This window comes from Mauremys reevesii, linkage group 3 (genome assembly GCF_016161935.1).
Source record: "Mauremys reevesii isolate NIE-2019 linkage group 3, ASM1616193v1, whole genome shotgun sequence".
Lineage (NCBI taxonomy): Eukaryota > Metazoa > Chordata > Testudines > Geoemydidae > Mauremys > Mauremys reevesii.
The window spans coordinates 153,821,807-153,839,887 of NC_052625.1; the positions used below are offsets into that span (position 1 = coordinate 153,821,807).

The 18,081-nt window shown below is 42.9% G+C and overlaps 1 long non-coding RNA gene across 2 annotated transcripts in view; it reads right to left on the reverse strand.

Moving 5' to 3' along the window:
- Positions 1-14,752: 14,752 nt before the first annotated feature.
- The window catches only part of LOC120401426, a 29,616-nt gene continuing 26,287 nt past the window's right edge, over positions 14,753-18,081 (reverse strand). For both annotated transcript variants that reach the window (XR_005596443.1, XR_005596442.1), the window contains exon 4: positions 14,753-16,658. This is a non-coding gene — a long non-coding RNA (uncharacterized LOC120401426). The remainder of the gene's footprint in view (positions 16,659-18,081) is intronic.

The window sequence follows — 18,081 nt, forward strand, 5'->3', positions numbered from 1 at the left end:
AGTGAGAACCTAAATCCCCAAGTATCTCCCCATTCTGAAATTCCTGAGTGCTTCATTGGTTCTCTCCACAGCTATCTTAAGTCTTCTATGTTTGGCCCATATATCACAGTAATCTGCAAATAGACTAATACCTATTCCTGCCTGTATAATCTCTGGGAGATCATTAATAATAATGTTAAGCAGGGTTTGCCTGATAACACTCCCCTGTGAAATGCCATTAGTTAATTTATAAATATTTGATAAACCTGCCCCCACCTGACTTGTATGGTTCTACCACTTAAGCAGTCTCTTATCCACCAAAACATTTTTCCTCTTACTCCAACTGTGGCTACTTTATACATCAAGCTTCCCTCTGTAGCATGTCATATGTTTTTCAGTGTCCAAAAAGACAGCTATCAAAATCTGTTTTGTATTCGTTTCTAATCTTACAATATAATCAACTATGCATCTTCCTTTCCTGAAACCACTTTGTACACAGTTTATAATTTCATTTTTTCCAAGTATGCTACTAATCTCTCATTTATCAGTCTTTTCATAATGTTGATAGATCTATATGCATCACGTCTCTGTATAGTTTGCCAGGTTTTCCTATCAGTATAACCACCGTTTGATTCAATTCTCCTGCTAGTATTACTTTCCCCCATATATACCATAATTTCAATAAAACAAACTCTTCCGGTAGGTGCTTAGCATTGCATTACATATGCTAGCCTTACTTGGGATACTGCATTTTTACTTTTGTCTGTAGCATTTTTGAGTTCTTCTATGCTGAAATTTTCATTCAGTACATCTTTATATTCTACCCTGTCATGTGATTGCTCACAATTTTCTTCAGCAAAAATTTTTTGTTCATCAAACTCCTTTCTTTGTTTTGTATCACTACTTACTTTTTGGAACTTTTACTAAAATATTCATTTTTCCTAAGTTAGAAATGTCAATGTTAGCATTTACTATAAGACCATGTATACATTTGTTTTTACTCCAATCCCATTCAGTCTTTTAACTTAAAGACTAACCGATTTATTTCGGCATAAGCTTTCATGGGTCAAAAACCACTTCTTCAGATGCATGGAGTGAAAATTACAGATACAAGCATAAATATACTGGCACATAAAGAGAAGGGAGTTACCTTACCAGTGGAGAATCAGTGATGACAAGGCCAATTCAGTCAGGGTGGGTATGGTCCACTCTAAATAATTGGTGAGGAGGTGTCAATACCAAGAGAGGGACAATTGCTTTTGTAGTGAGCCAGTCCCTATTTAAAAGACATAATAAGAATAAATGGACACAAATCAGACGTCAGGAATAGTAACATACAAAAGCCAGTAGGAGAACACTTCAGTCTTCCTGGACATTCAATAACAGACTTAAAAGTAGCCATCCTTCAACAAAAAAATTCAAAAACAGACTTTGAAGAGAAACTGCAGAGCTATAATTCATTTGCAAACTTAACACCATTCATTTGGGCTTGAATAGGGACTGGGAGTGGCTGGCTCACTACAGAAGTGTTTTTTACCCACAAAAGCTTACGCCCAAATAAATCTGTTTAGTCTTTCAGGTGCCACTGGACTCCTCATTGTTTTTGTGGATACAGACTAACACAGCTACCCCTCTGAGTCTTTTAACTTGTTTGTCTCTGAAACCTTGGAATCTTTGTTCTTTTTCTCACAATACTCTCCCCAACTCTTTGCATTTTTAATAATTCTTTGCGCCACTGCTTTACATCTTTTATAGTTTATTAAGTCCTTGCTATTCATTGTATTGTTTGCTTTTTATATATTTGTTTGCCTAGCAGTAATTAAAGAAATATATACAATCTTCATTCCACTAGGGAACTGGATTTCTGAGTTTGTGGCAGTTTGGTGTTTTACACATAGCTAGGTGGGCTGCTGTTACAACTCCCTTTATTGTATTATCATGAAATTCCTCTAGATTATCACTTGTACAATTGGATATTAGATATTCAGCATACTTACTGCTAGAGTCCCCAGTTTGCCTTTCTAAGGTTCGAGGTAGGAATTTCTTAATTGTTTTCAGCATTACCTTGGCCTCTCTATAGATTTCCCAGCTGCATTTACATTCTATATTGCGTTTTGCAATTATCAGATCTAAACATAAAAAGGTTCTATTCACAGAATTAAATCTAGTAGGTGCTCCAGTGTTGAGCAATGCCAGGTTGTGCAGTTCAATGAACTGTTCCAGGCATTTGTCATTATAATCAGTTTTCCTGCTTCATCATAATTCATGATGGCTATTAAAATCTCCACAAATAATATCCAGGTCTTTGATACCCTTAACTAACTCTTCCAATTCTAGATTGTCTAGTTGTTGTTTTTTTTAGATGGGTTGTAAACCTTACTGAGTTGTGTAAAGGCAGTGCTATTCTGCAGAGGAATCTCAACAGCAAACTTACGTTCTGTACAGCTATGTCAATGTAACTAAGACCTTCCTTTAGAGCAGGAAGTGTCTTTATATTTGTAGTTATTTCTCTATCATGTCGGATTACATCATATCCTGGAAGTCTAAATATAAGTTCTCACTAACCATGTTTCTTGTACATGTATCACATCAAGGTCCTCCCCACACCCATTTTAAAGTTTCCTTTAATACCTGACCATGTGGTGTTAAACTATGTTCTAGACAAAAAACAAAAACATTAGAAACATTGCTTAAACTGCTACATTCATTTAAACTTGCATCAATGTGGTCTACTGAGAGATGGCCCATATGTAAATACTTTTCTACTGCTTTTTGTTGTTCTTTGAATCTTCTTCCCTGTCTGTAAAGTGCAGTTATTCACTTCTGTCACAAATGCTATAAATTTCTCATTGCCTACAAGTTGTACATCTTCATCTGTCCCCCTTATATTATCTTTCTGTCCTGGTGTAATGTGCTGTTGTACAAATAGCTTTCTTCCCTCATTGGCATTTGCCGCCTCCTCCACATTCCGTGCTGAATGTGTTCTAGTAGCGTCTACATAGAATATTTTATTTTTCTGCTCCAGACTTCCTGCATATATAATCACCACCCAGTTCCTTCCCCAGCTGGGCTTCAGCTTTAATTAAGCCTTACCTACCTTTCAGGTACAACCAGGTGGGTTGAGTGGTCTCTCAGGCCCACATTAACCCTTTCAGAGACAGGAGGGGATATATATTCCATCACAGGCCAGTAGCCATGTGTAAGTTTCCCCAGACTCCTACTTAGCATGCTTCAATGCTGTGCTAAAAGAGGCCATGTGTCAGGACAAGAGAGTGGGCATGGAGATAAACTAATCTCGGAGACAGCCAGTTCCATTGATGATGAGGTGAAGACCTAACCACTAAAAACTGAGCTTTGACCACCTTTGAACACCCATCATACAGGTAACAACTGTTGGTTACTGCCAACAGAGATTCTAAATACAATATAAAGGTAAAAGACTACCTTATTAGGCACCAGTCCTCAGAGGCTTTGAAGGAGGGGGAAAGAGAAAGGAGGATGCAAAGGAACTGTAGTTCCCTGGTTTGGGGGAAAGCTAACAATAAGAAGCTTTAATTTACTTAATTCACACATGGTAAACCTGGATTTAATAAAAATAAAAAAACAATTTAAAACATTATACTTGTAGTTTGAACTGGGGAATAACATTTTTGCAGTAATATGATAAAGATGAAAACCAAGCCTCATTAATAGTAAACATAACAGCATGCAATCTTCACTGCCTAGATAAGAAGGTGATAGGTACCCTTATCAATACATAGATGAGAAATTCATGCTGATTAGCTGGAAAGTAGTTCTCTGAAGCAGTGAAGTCATAAAAGCAGATTGTGCCACCACAAATGCAGTTGTTTCTGTTAACAAAATCATGCTTATTTGTACTGTGTCTAAAGCACTTGGTTAAGTTTGTGAAGGGCTTTAGACCACAGCTTTATCTTTACTTTTTCCTACATAATTTTACCATGTTAATCTGTTTGACAGTGTATTTGTGAAGGAAAATAATCCTTTAGCAAGAAGAACAGGAGTACTTGTGGCACCTTGAAGACTAACAAATTTATTTTAGCATGAGCTTTCGTGAGCTGCAGCTCACTTCTTCGGATGCATAGAATGGAACACAGAGACAGGATAAATATCTCCTGTCTGTGTGTTCCATTCTATGCATCCGAAGAAGTGAGCTGCAGCTCACGAAAGCTCATGCTAAAATAAATGTTAGTCTTCAAGGTGCCACACGTACTCCTGTTCATTTTGCAGATACAGACTAACACGGCTGCTACTCTGAAACCTTTAGCAAGAGTCTTTCACAGAAAAATGTATAAAGGTTTGTTATTAGCCACACCTATTGTGTAATTTAATAACCAGTACATTTTTAGCCACGGCTATGACCTGTACTTTTTGTGAAATGAGATAAACTAATAGTATGGTAGCAAACTACATGTTCCCATGTGAAATAACCACAATAAAAATAACACATCCTATGCTGTTTTTAAATTCTCTATGTCTATATCCTATCTACAGTAAGCAAGCCATGATGCTGAAGTGGCTTATACAAAATGGTAAGGTTGCCAATAGTATTTAGTATCCTTGGCACTTTAACCCACATCTCAATAGGAGTTACAGATGAGTGGCATTTAGTGGCATGTGGACAATTATGGGCCAAGAGTAGATGTAATCTTGGAGCACTGATGTACTTCATTGCTTGTGGGAGAGTATGGAATATTCCTGCTCATTATCAGCTGCTTGTGCAATTACAAAGGAGTTTAAGATGAGTCTGTTAAACTGTTGTATGAACATAAGGAATATAAATTTTTAACTTTTTAATCAGAAAAGGAGCCCTGGTGCATTTGAATGTCATTAAAAACCCATAGGATAAAAGCAAAAATCTTAAAGTGACAATGCGAGTATAGGGCCAGGTTGTCCTCTGCCCTTGTGGAAGAAAACAGTAGCGGCCCTGCTGAATGCACTTCACTTCCTCTACAGCATTGGGCACAGGGTCACTTGCAAGTTTAAATTAGTATGAATTCTCTGTAACTTGAAACCTTTAAACCATAATTTGGGGGCTTCAGTAACTCAGCCAGAGGTCTATTACAGGAGGGGTGAGGTTCTGTACCCTGCAATGTGCAGGAGGTCAGACTAGATGAGCATGATGGTCTCTTCTGATTTTAAAGTCTGAGTCTAACCCTGTGGAAGCTCTGTGGAGCTCTACAGATTTAGGAGGAGCGTTGCTAGATTCAGCAACACACCCCACCGCCACCTCGACTGTACTTCTTCATGTCAGGATTTGTAATTAAGAAGAAACGATTTTGTGGAGCAGTTAGGGCTAGGTTGTGACTTGGGCAACATGCCAGTGCATGGGAGTAGAGAGGGATAACAACTCAACCTTACCTCACATGCCAAGGTTACATTTTGATCAGAGCTGCCAGCTTAGAGAGGCCTTCCCAACTTTCCAGGCCTTGGGGTGAAGAACCCTTCTACGCTGGAGAGGCAGGCATTTATCCCAGAATCACTACAACACACAGCTCATAGTGTAGACTTAGCCCAACGGTGTGATTCCCCTGCTCATGGCCCACTCAGCTTGCATGAGTATAAACAGCAGTGTAGCCACAGAACCAATGGAGGGCATCACTTAGCTAAACTGAGTACATTCCTATCAGTTTCAGGTGAGTTTGAATCACAGCTGTAGCTTGTAGTGTAGATGTAGCCACAGATACAGATTAACACCATTATCTGCCAATATAGTGGCATGGGTAGAATTGTAGTGTCATCAAAAGGAACAGAAAATGGCTGATAGATGGTGAACGTCTCACAGCAATTGTACACCTAAAACACAATGCAAAAACTTGCTTAATGCACAACTGGAAGGTGGTCAGATACTGTGGTGTTCAGGACAGTATAGGGATCTCCAGAGAACACAGGTCATTTTAAATGCCTGCAATGTAATGAATGTGTCATGTGTAATTTATTCTCCCTCATTCCTCTCCTAGTAGGGAAATGTATGTGCAGGGAAGCATTTTGTATGGTTTTTAAAATATGCTGTGTGTTTATATTACAGAAGGCAAGGTTGAAGAAGTGTAGCTTGCATTTGGAATGGAAGAGGGTGAAGCTTGGGATGGTCCTTAGATTGAGGAACAAACTCCACACTATTCAAGACTGACCCTGGAGAAAGCTCTTTCTCCTACACAGACAAGGTTCACACTTGTGGTTGGAAGCTCCATTGTGCTGATGAGTACAATTGTTGACCACAGTCCTCATCCTGGAGCTTTAGGCAATTAGGCTCAACTTAGGCAATTTTTAGTAGCCAAGCATTTCCAGTTTCCCTCCAACCCCAATCTCTTCCCCACAGTCTCTGCTGCATCTCCTAGCATTCATCTTTGTGGCTGGTGTGCTGATCCAGGCTTTCTCCACTGGAGCTGGATTGCGCCACCAAGCTGGTTGTAGCTGGACACCCAGACTGCTTCCTGGGCTGATCTCCCAGCTTACACGTCACGTTTGTGTGGGTATGTTGACACGGTGCATTAAGCCCAGGCTTTGGCTCTGGTTTGAGCCCCCATACAAACCAGCGTGACTTGGGGCAGCAAGCACTCAGGACCCGGGTCCTAGGATCCTGTTGGGAAGGGGGTGAGTCAGTGTCTAGTCTCATTGTGACTCAGGCTAAAGCCCTGTCATTTTGCAGTGCAAACACAGCTCAGACCTCAGTCAGAAGATCTGTCTAATGCAGTATGGACACGTAAGAAGGCTGAGACACCCAGGTCCAGCAATGGTAAGCCCAAGTTTATAATGCAGCATGGGCTTGGAAACACTTGAATCCACAAGCCTGGGTCCTGCAGATCTGGGTTTACAATGCAGTGTAGACCTACCCTATGTGGCCTCTTGAACCACCAGCAGCACTAGCACATGCACGTCCCTACAGCCCAGGCCCCGGGGCTTTCTTCAAGCCAGCCAATTGGTCTGGATCTGACCAGGTGTCCCATAACTAATCACCTATCTCCACTAGAGCAGAGCTACACTCCTCTCTGAAGCAACATTCCCCTCTTCTAATGGGAAGGGGGCTGGCAGCAGGAAGTCAGGAGTGGGGCTTCCTGTTAGCTCTCTAGCAAATCAGGACTCTGGGGATGGAGAGGCCAACACCTCCACTCTTCACACGCCCTAGTCATCGAGCATTTGTGGGGATGCAGGCCTAGTCATCTGACAGCAGTGCTGCTGGCAATGTGGAGTGTGGGCTCAGCAGTGTGCTGCCTGCTTATTGAGTCTGGACATACAACTGCATTGCCTGCTCACATCTCCCCCTTAGCTTCCAGAGGTACACCATCCTTTGTTCAGGGCTGTGCTTGTAGACACAATCTGGTCTTTGATGATTAAGAGTCTTCATAGTCACAGGTTTCCTGCCCAAAAGAGGTTCCATTCTAAATAAACAACATAGAAATAAAAGATCATAGGAGGTAACAAAAAAGCAGCGCAAAAGACCAATGAGAGAGAATGTGTTTTGTTATGTCCATCGGTAATTTTTCCAATTTGTTGAGTGTGGGGTTTGATTTTTTTATTTACTCATAAGTTAACTCTCCTTTGGGGGGGGAGTAAAAGAGATCATGCGTGTGAATTTCACTCTCCCGGATGTGATTTCCAAATGACATTGAAATAAATCTTGGCACAAGCTCAATGGCGCTGGCTATTTTGCTTGCTTCTCCCCTGATATTCTTCTATAATAAATACTTGCTGTCAGTGAAATTTCAAATCCTGGTTGCACCAGGATAAATCAACAGTACTGCCACTGAAGTCTAATAGTCACACCAATGGAAGTAAAATCAGAGTTGGGCCCACATGCTCAAGGTCAGGCTCTTCAGAAGAATTGTTCTACCCCATATTGCTGTGAGATATGATAGGTAGGTGGGAAAGTGTGCTGTAAAAAAAGACTGCTAAATTAAGCCCACTCTACCCACAGATATGTGGAAAACAGCAAATTGTGTAATCACAAGCATTGTCACAGAGACCCAGAAGAATAGCTAATACACTAGGAAATGAGTAAATCCATAAAAGGGAAGGGAAATAGATGGCAGTGGACCTCACAAAAAAAGCAGGATCAAGGATATGTGGATGAGCAAAGAGGCAGGCTACATCAGCCTGGCACCAAGGTTGCAGATGTATTAGGGCTTGCTCAGGGTATGTCTACCTTGCCAGTGAAGGTGTGACTACAGCTCAGATAGGTCTACTGTGCAAACTTTAATATAGATAGCCTGCATAATGATAGTAGTGTAGATGTGGTGACACAAGCAAGCAAACTGAGTATGTTGCCAGGATCCCTTGTGGACTTGTACCTGGGAGCTTCACTTGTGCTAAAGCCCAGCCTGCCATGTCTAGGCTAATTTTGTTACCTGTGCTAGCTAAAGCTCGTGTGGGTACATCCACCCCTGCTACAGTCACATCTTTGCCTGTAATACAGACATATACTCACAGCAGGCAGAGTCCTGCCTCTCACAGTGTGCATAACAGTGTAGACATGCAAAGTAAGGGGGAGGAGTATCACATTTTCCCTCCCACTGCACTCGGTAGTCTCATCCACCAGCCTACTGGGGACATGCAAACACCCAGCACTTATGTAAATTAGCTTGCTAGAGCTAGTGCTGGCCTTGACTTACTTTTCACCAGTTTCACAGGGTAACATTCCTGCTCTTTGCCAATCAAAATTCTCCCTGTTTTCAGGGCTTCCAGGTTTCTAGCAGTCCCTGAGTAGCTACTTTTCTGCTGAGAACATTATAATAGTCTAATGTGTTAGGCTGCATGCTAGCTCATGAGCTCTATACGTTTGACCCTTTTTTGCTCGTGCTTTACTACAACTTAAACCATGCAATGCATGGTAGCATGTAGCTCATTAAAAATGTGTCTATGCCAGACATAGTGGCCATGTCCTGTTATGTCTGCTTAGCAACAAACACCGTGTCTGCTTTGCAACACAGATCATCATGAACACATCACCCCTGTGCAACCTCTCTGAACACAGAGATCAATTAAAGGTCCCTGTCCTGATATTCAAAGCCATTCATGGGATTGGTCCTAGCTACCTAATCCTCCAGCCATGACCTACAACAACAGCTATGTTACACTGGAACCATTACATTGTTGACCAGCAAGAGACCCTGCTGGATGATGGAGACAGAGCTTTTACAGGCATTGATCCCAGCTTATGGAACTCATTCCTGAAGTGATCAGAATGTCTGAAGAATATGCATATGTGCACACACCGAGAGTTTTGGAATAATTACAATAAAAGTCCTCATAAACCAAGCTATTTTTCCTACAAGTTAGGAAGGAAGAGAGTGCGCAACCCCCTGATCCATTCATAGAGGGTTCTCATGGAAGAGAGGATTAGGTATCATCCATACTGTGACCCAAGGACCCCTTGGCAGAGGGCACATGCGGTGCACAGGGATCCCCTGGCATAGATATCTGCATAACAGTTCATAGAAGGGTGGCATATGGGTGTCTACTAATAGAGAATAGCCAACTGGTTGTCATTGTAATTGAAAAATGCATGTACAGATATGTAAGGAGTTATAGCTCTTTACTAAAAATTATGTTCTTAAGGTCTTGGGTCTAAGGCAGTCACCAGGAAGTGACATACCTCAGAAATGTTCCTTTCCAGCAGGAGGGAACAGACCCCTAGCTCCCTCTCTGGTCATTGTGTATTATATAACTCACAGTGTATGCCTGCTTGCATACTGAGCCACAGGCAAATAAGAAATCTACAAGAAAGGAAATCTACAAGATGAAACAAACAGTTGGCGGGAGGGGGAATTTCCTGCTTATGAATAAAGACAAAGGATTGTTCTGGTATATCTTGGGGGTGCAAGAAAACACAAGGGAGGCAAGAGGACAGTGTGTCTGTCTCATGAAATGTTGGTCACAGCCAAATCTGACTGTAAAGCACTGCAAGGTTTTCGGGTGAGCAATACTTCCTTAGACATGAGAGTAGCTTGTTAATTAAGTCTAAGCTCTAGAATGCATGTTATGATTTTATTTTATATGTAATGCTTGTTTCCAATTTTCTTCTTGCTACTACTTGAAGCTCTATGCTTTGTTAAATAAACATACTGGATTTCACAATAAACATATCTAAGTGCTCTGTGTGAAGCAGATTGGTGATCTAAGGTGGAACTGGTAAGCTGGGTGCACAGTTGCTTTGGAAATAATGAATCTGTGAATAGTGCAAGCGTCCACTGGACATGGGGCTGGACACTCCAGGGAGACGCTTGAAGGGCTCAAGGCTACCAATCGCTAACCTATACCAGGGGTGACCAACCTGTGGCTCCGGAGCCACATGCGACTCTTCAAAAGTTAATATGTGGCTCCTTGTTTAGGCACCAACTCCAAGGCTGGAGCAGCAGGCACCAACTTTCCAATGTGCTGAGGGGTGCTCACTGCTCAACCCCTGGCTTTGCCACAGACCCTGCCCCCACTGCATCCCTTCCTGCCCCCTCCCCTGAGCCTGCCGTGCGCTCGTTCCTCCCCCTCAGAGCCTTCTGCACGCCATGAAACAGCTGATGGGGAGGGAAGGGGGGGCGCTGATTGGTGGGGCTGCTGGTGGGTGGGAGGCGCTGGGAGAAGGGGGGAGCTGATGAGGGGCTGCTGACGTATTACTATATTGGTAAATTCTGTCTCCTTCTCAGGCTCAGGTTGGCCACCCCTGCTATAGAGAGATTGGACAGTCTGCAAGGCCTAGTGGACAGTGTCTGTGTTGCCTCTGGCTGGTGAAATTGGAGAGTTGACCACTCCCATCCCGGCAGGCACAGACAAGGCTTCCTCCTGCTAAGGGCAGGTGGTTGAAAGGTGCCGCACAATCTTGGGTACAGTCAGGAAACATTGCACATATGGATGGAGGAGATGGGATTGGATGGATGGGAGCAAACTAGCAATGCACTGTTTCCTTCCTTCCTGATGTCCTGCCTTGTAGAATATGTTAATAATAATAACCACAGCCCTACTGTTCCAAAAAAGCTTTGCAAGGGGTGTTCAGTACTAAACAAACAAATCTGAAACCTCAAGTCCAAGTGCACAAAATGATCTACATTAACTAATCTTTACAACGCCTCTGTGAGGTAGCTCAATTTTATCATCACTAATTTACAGATGGGGAAACAGATGCAGGGAGATTAAATAACTTGCCTGAGAACCCACAGCGGCAGATTCAGAATTAGAATTCTGAGTTCCTGGCTTCCATAGTCCTAAATTCAGTTCACTAGATTACACTGCTTCTATTGAAAATGCTCAGACAAGTAGCTCTTGATGCATCAAAGGAAACAGTAACTCCTAAATTATCAGCGAGTTGCACAGTGGTTTAGTTGCACAATTTCCATTATTTGTGTGTGCCTCACACTTTTTAGTAATTACTGTATATTTATAATAAAACCTGGTTATAGCCTGAGGCATATTACAGGCTTTTTTAAAAAATTAGAAATAAAGAAGCCTAGTTATGATACAGGCTCTTGTCAGTTTGAGAGCAGCAAACATGTTTCTTCAAAGAAACTTTTGCTTCAGTTGGGTTACAAAAACTACATTTAGTCCTAAACCACAGTCACTCTCATCTCTTTCTATTTCTTTGTTCAAATTAGAAGTGGGAGAAAGGGATAGTTCCTCTGGACCCAATTTTCAAATGTAAATGCCTTAATGAGATCACTGAATTCCACATTTGGCTACTCAAATTGGCATTTGAACACCTGGAATAGGCAATTATGCATTTAAATGCTGAATTAAGTAAAAGGAGGAAGATTTGGATGCATCCATATTTTAAAATGAGGCCCCCAGTATCCAAGATTACATAGAACCATTGCCAATGATTAGTGACAGATTATCATCATTTTTGTGCATTCTAGACATCCAGTTGAGGCTAAAGAAGGTCTGTCATTCCTACTTAAATGGAGTATGTAAAACATGTCAGGCGAAATGTGGGAAAACTGTATTTTTGCTTTAAAAATAGGCTGAAGGTTTTTTTTAACAATATTCTCCCCACCCTTGTTTGTTACTTGATGCAGTAGCACAAAGTAGTTTGTCCGAGAGCCAAAACTGGAGACATGCTGAATATGTGAATACCAAGGAAGTGGTTTCCTTAGCAATAACAGGCTTGTGAAAGTCAAAACTTCCTTTTCTCCTCATGTGACCTTTTTCAAAGCAATTCAGATAAGGGACAATAGAATTGAATTCCAAGCACCCACAGCATGAATTGCTAAACAATGATTCTCCCAAGTAGCCAAATTACTTCAGCTTTTTCTTAAGGGGAAATTGCGTTTTATTTACAGATTTCCAGTTACTTTGTTTGCAAGTGTAATTTTCTTCTGAAATCAAAATTGCCTAAAGCATACAAATAAATGTGCAAGAAGCTACCAAGCAAGTCTCTTGCTGCGAAGCACCAAATACAAAACTTTTGTTAAACACAAAATTCAAAATCCTTCCTGTTGAGAAGCAAGATCATATAGAACCTCTACCAACCAGCATTAGTGGCTGAACCTCCATGAGTTTAATTTCTATTATCAATAGCATTTTATCCAGAAGTAAATAAGCTTTGTGCAGGGACCTAAGTGGGAGATGGACTCCACCTCGCCCCACCGTCAGGCTGCAGCTGCTGTTCCAACCTGGAATATTTGTTACAGACCATCAGCATCACTAAGCAAAGAGAGAGGGGATCTCAGCCCAGGGAATACTAATTATAGCTACAAGCATTTACATAGTGCCTCCTGTCCAAGGATCCCAAGGCACGAATAATGGATTAAGTTTGAACTCCCTGTTGAGGTAGGGAAGTATTATTATCCTCATTTCATGGAAAGGGAAACGAAGTTGTTACTTGTCCAAAGGTCATAAAGGAAGTCCTGCTAGAACTGGAAATAGAACCCACATGTCCTGACTATAGCAAAACTCATGCAAGAGAAAGAGAGAGAGATGCTTGGCTATCACAAATATAAAGAGGGTTCTTTAATTTGGCTGTTGGATGCAGAATGGACTCTGTAGTTCTCCCTGGCTCTCTAGTTCCCAGGCTAACTAAAGACAGCCTATCCTGCCTAAGATCTCCGTATGAAATCGCCTGCAATTTGCAGTCATGGAGGGGATTGCTGAATACACTAAAATGACCTTCATCTTGCATTTTTGCCAAAGGGCTCCCCCCCCCCCCTCCAGGCTTTAGAAACCCTGGCAAATGGGGGTGGAGTTTCTCAGGAACAAACCTATAAAATATGAGTCAGCAGAGGCAAATGTTTGAGTTTGAAGCCAGTCCCAATGTATAGGATGGAAGAGTGAGCAGGGGACAATCCACCTGAAGATTTCTGTGTGGAACTGTGGGGAGAAGGAGACAGAGATCCATGCTTTAGCTACACAATGCCCAGTTCAAGGATGGATGATGGGGAAGTAGGCAAGCCAACTGCTCCGTAAGGCTCTGATTCATAGTTACATGATGGAGTCTTTGTACCAGTTACACCAGCACAGAGAAGCCATAGGGTGGATATAAGGCTCTCCTGGTGAATACTACTGCACCGGGGACCTTTCCGTTAAGCACATAACCTGGTGGTCCAAGCCTGCCACATGAGCACTCAATGCAGAGGGCTTTCTGGGGTAGGCAAAGAGCATGAGGAGGCAGCACAAGTTAGAATCACAGAAATCAGAAATGTAGGGCTGGAAGGGATCTCAGAAGGTGATCCACTCCATCCCCTTGCAGTGAGGCAGGACCAAGGGCTGCCCTCAGAATTTCCCTAACCTGATTAGTGCCAAACTGGCCCCCAGAGGCACAAAATACAAAGGCACAAGATGCATCCCCTGGGTCCTTGCATTATCCCTACTAGTGGTACAGGGAGTTACTGGGTTCAGTATAGGGTAACTGCATGAAATGCTATGGACTGTGAGATATAGGTGGTCAGACTAGATTCTGTAATGGTCCCTCTGGCCTTAAAAACTATGAATCTATGAATTCCCCACCAAAATGTTTAGAAAGTGGAAGCAAGCAAATTAGTCACTCTTGTTAAAATGGGAGGGCAATATGTGGTGGGCCACCTGACTTGCCACCCATCATAGTTCAAATCTAAGGAAAGCGATTGTGGGGGCTGTGTAAGATAATGAGGTGAGGCCTCTGTGGGGGCCTTTGTTGTGGGGATATCCCGTTATTTCCTCTGCATGCCGATAGAGTTAATGGCAGGGTTGTGGGAAGAGGGGCGTTGGTGAGGAAAGGGGTTGGTGAACAAGTTTGCAAAGAAACTAGAACTTCAGTCCAACTTCAAGAGCCTTGTGTGAACCTGGACTGTGGCTTGCGATGGAAAATGGACACTGAAACCTGGTTCAAGTGGGCTCTGTGTTCCTGATGAAAATTTTTCACAGCCCTGCCCAGATCACTTCTATGAACTCTTATGAAAATGTCACCAGCACTTTTATATATTTCTTCCAAAGACTGCTGGATTAGCAGCTCAGCACTGTTCTTCTGCTTGTTATTGACTGCATCCAGAACAACAGTTCTTCAGTGAACACGGAGTGCTGCAAGACCTGGGACCTATCCTTCCTAGTCAAGTGTAGTAGGTATGAGGTTTTTGTACATGAATTTCAGTGTGTTTTTTCTAATATTTGAAATGCCACAACTGATCTGTGAATAAAAACACAAGTTAATTAAAGCATATCACCAAAACTCTGAAAGAGATTTAAGAGGACTTCACTGTAATGTTACATTTATTTATTATTGAGGAGCAGGTCACAGCTCTATAGTTAAAATCACACAGAGTTTTTAATATGTATATGAAATATATATACCAGAGGGTCCTTTGAAGTGAGAGCAGTGCAGCATGTGATTGGAAAGGCCAATGAGTAGAGGCAGATGAATGAGAGGGGTTGAATCACCCATTCTAGCTGGGTGTGGGGCCAAGACTTAAAAAAATATGTAGGCTTCCAATGGCTGGCGAGATGAAGGCAGCTGGGAGACTAAGGAAGGTACCTAACTGGTATCTCTGGGGCACTTCTGTCTTATTGCTGTTGATTACCTTTGGGGGACAAAAGAGGAGCACTCTCTGTGCTTGGAGCTTGCCATTGAGTTTGGTAGGACTCTGGGCTGGTTGCTGCATTGGCTGCGTTTTGGAATCTAGGTTGGTTGCTGACTGTCTGGGTTAAGGTATTCTGAAGTTAGGCATATTCGCACCTGCTTTCTAGCAGGGGGCCCTTGGAAGTGAGAGCAGTGCAGCTTGTGATTGGATAGGACAGTGATTAGAGGTGGCTGAGTGAGAGGGGTTGAGTCACCCATTCCAGCTGTGTGTGGATCCTAGTTTTCAAAAAGCATGCTGGCTGCCTGTGACTGGTGAGACAACGACAGCTGGGAGACTAAAGCATTAGCTAGCTGTGTTCGCCAGCAGAAGAAGGCAGGGAGGTAGGGTTGTTTGTCATTTTCTGTTTCCTTATCTTGCAGGTACTCCACAAGGAAAAACAGCATGTCACCAACACCGCTGCTAGCTGACTCAACCTGCACCTGTGGTGGCCTCCATCAGACAGGCATCCTGACCCTTGAGCAGAGGCAATACATAACTGTGGTTAGTGCACTGGCTCTGCCACCACCTCCTGACTCACCTCAGCAGGCAGTCTGCAAAGCAGGCAGCAGGAAGCGCTGGGACTCCAGCAGCAAGAAGGAGAAGCAACCCCATGAAGCAGAGGCAGAGGGAAGAGGGAGGAGGCTCAGCCAGCTGCTCCCAGTGAGAGCTGCTGCCTCCTTGCTCTTGGGAATCCTGGCAAGAGGCATCCTGAGAAATCGGGGCGGAGGGAGAGAGAGCATGTGACCCCATGTGTCCCCCATGCATCGCATCTGCCCTGGAGGCTTCCATACAGGCCCTGGTCTTGCTGGGAATGCAGGCTGCATGTCACTGCCAATGAAAGCCATGCAGGGGAACCACCCCATGTGAGAGGTGTCTGTTGGAGGAGTCCCTTAGGAAGCAGGTAAGAGAAGTGCAGGAGGAGGTGGCTTGCCTGTGTAGTGTGAGGACTTCACTAACAGGACACACATGGAGACATCTGGGATGGAGGATGCTGGCTGACTATAGATGACTACAGCAGCAGCAGAGGAGGAACTGGCTGCTGGCCACCTCAGGGAGTAGACAGCACTTTACCCCCACACCCAGGTCCCCCATTCATCAAGGTGAAGAACCATTCTTCTGTACTGGAAACAGAAGGTGATGAGCAGACTCCACTGGCTGAGGAGAAAAAGCCACTCACCCCCAAGGCTTGAAAGCTCATGGCCACCACACCCAAGAGGTGGAGATATAGTGAGCTGATGGTGAGGACTCCCTTTTGAGGGAAACGGAGGCATCCATCTCCCAACCTGACATATCATCTTGGGAGGTGAGCTGCCTGCCTGGAGCCTGCATCTGAGACATTATGGAAAGATTGCTGAGGCTCATCCTTCCCTCTGATCACTACCCTATGCTACTCATTCACATGGGCACTAAGGGTCAGACCTGGAAGTATCATGAGCAGATCAGCAGGGACTACAAGGCTCTGGGATCAAGGGTGGAGGAGTTGCGGATACAGGTTTTGCTCCTTTCCATCCTTCAGAGACATGCACTTCTGAAGATGAGTTCATGGCTGAATAGATGGTGTCAATATGAGGGCTTTGGCTTCCTCAACCATAGGATGCTGTTCCATGAAGAAAGTGTTCTGGAAGGAGATGGAGTCACTGACTTGCCAACCTAGTGAGGAGAGTTTTAAACTAGGTTCAAAGAGGCAGGTAACAAAAACCACAGGAAAAAGTACACCTCTACCCCGATATAACGTGATCCGATATAACATGAATTCGGATATAATGTAGTAAAGCAGCGCTCTCGGGGGGTGGGGCTGTGCACTCCAGCAGATCAAAGCAAGTTCGATATAACACGGTTTCACCTATAACACGGTAAGATTTTTTGGCTCCTGAGGACAGCGTTATATCGGGGTAGAGGTGTATACAAAAAGACAACTTTAACAGAGGGTTAGATTTGGGGAGGGGGGACATGGAAAATTACAATAGGGTCATAGGAGCAACTAGGGGGAAATCAGTGGGGGAATCTGATCAACATCTTACATATCTATACACAAAGGCATGTAGGACAGTGAATAAATAGGAAGAACTGATAGTATTAGTATATAAGCTAAAATTGTGACTTAATTGGCATCACAGAGACTTGATGGGATAAATCTCATTACTGGAATATTGGTATGGGGGGTAGCTAGTTCAGAAAGGACAAGCAGAGTAAAAAAGAAGGAGGCATTTCATTATACATCAAAAATATATATACTTGTTCTGAGGTCCAGAAGCAGGTGGGAGACAGACCAGTTTAGACTCTGAGATAAAAAATAAAAAGATAAAAGGGGTAACATCCTGTGAGGAGTCTACGATAGACCACCAAATCAGGAAGAAGATGTGGATGGGGCATTTTTAGAACAATTTTTAGAAATATTCAAAACACAAGACCTGGTAGTAAAGAGAGATTTCAACTATTGAGACATCTGTTGGAAAAGTAATATGGCAAAAAACACAATCTCCAGTAAGGTCTTGCAAAGTATTGGGGACACCTTTTTGTTCCAGAAAGTGGAAGAAGTAACCGGTGGACAGCCATTTTAGTCTTAATTCTGACTTACAGTGAGAATAATTAGTTGCAAATCTGAAGGTGGAAGGCAATTTGGGTGAAAGTGATCATGAAATGATAGATTTAATGAGTCTAATGAAAGGAAGGAGTGAGAGCAGCAGAATGAGGACAATGGACTTTGAAAAAGTATACTTTAGCAAACTCAGAGAACTGGTAAGTAAGATCTTATGGGAAGAAAGTCTAAGGGATAATGCAGTTCAGGAGAAATGGCAGTTTCTCAAGGAGACAATATTAAAGGCACAACTGCAAACTATCCTGAAGAAGAAAAGATAGGAAGAATAGAAAGAGGCCAATATGGCTCCATCTGGAGCTCTTTAATTAGCTGAAAATCAAAAAGGAATCCTACAAAAAGTGTAAATGTGGAAGAATTAGTAGTAGAATTGAGCAGGTGTCCTTCACTCTGTTATTTGATAGGCTAGATAATATGTTCAGGATATAAGGGCATTTCCACTGTTGTCCAGATGTGTTTTTGTGTGTTTGGGATTTT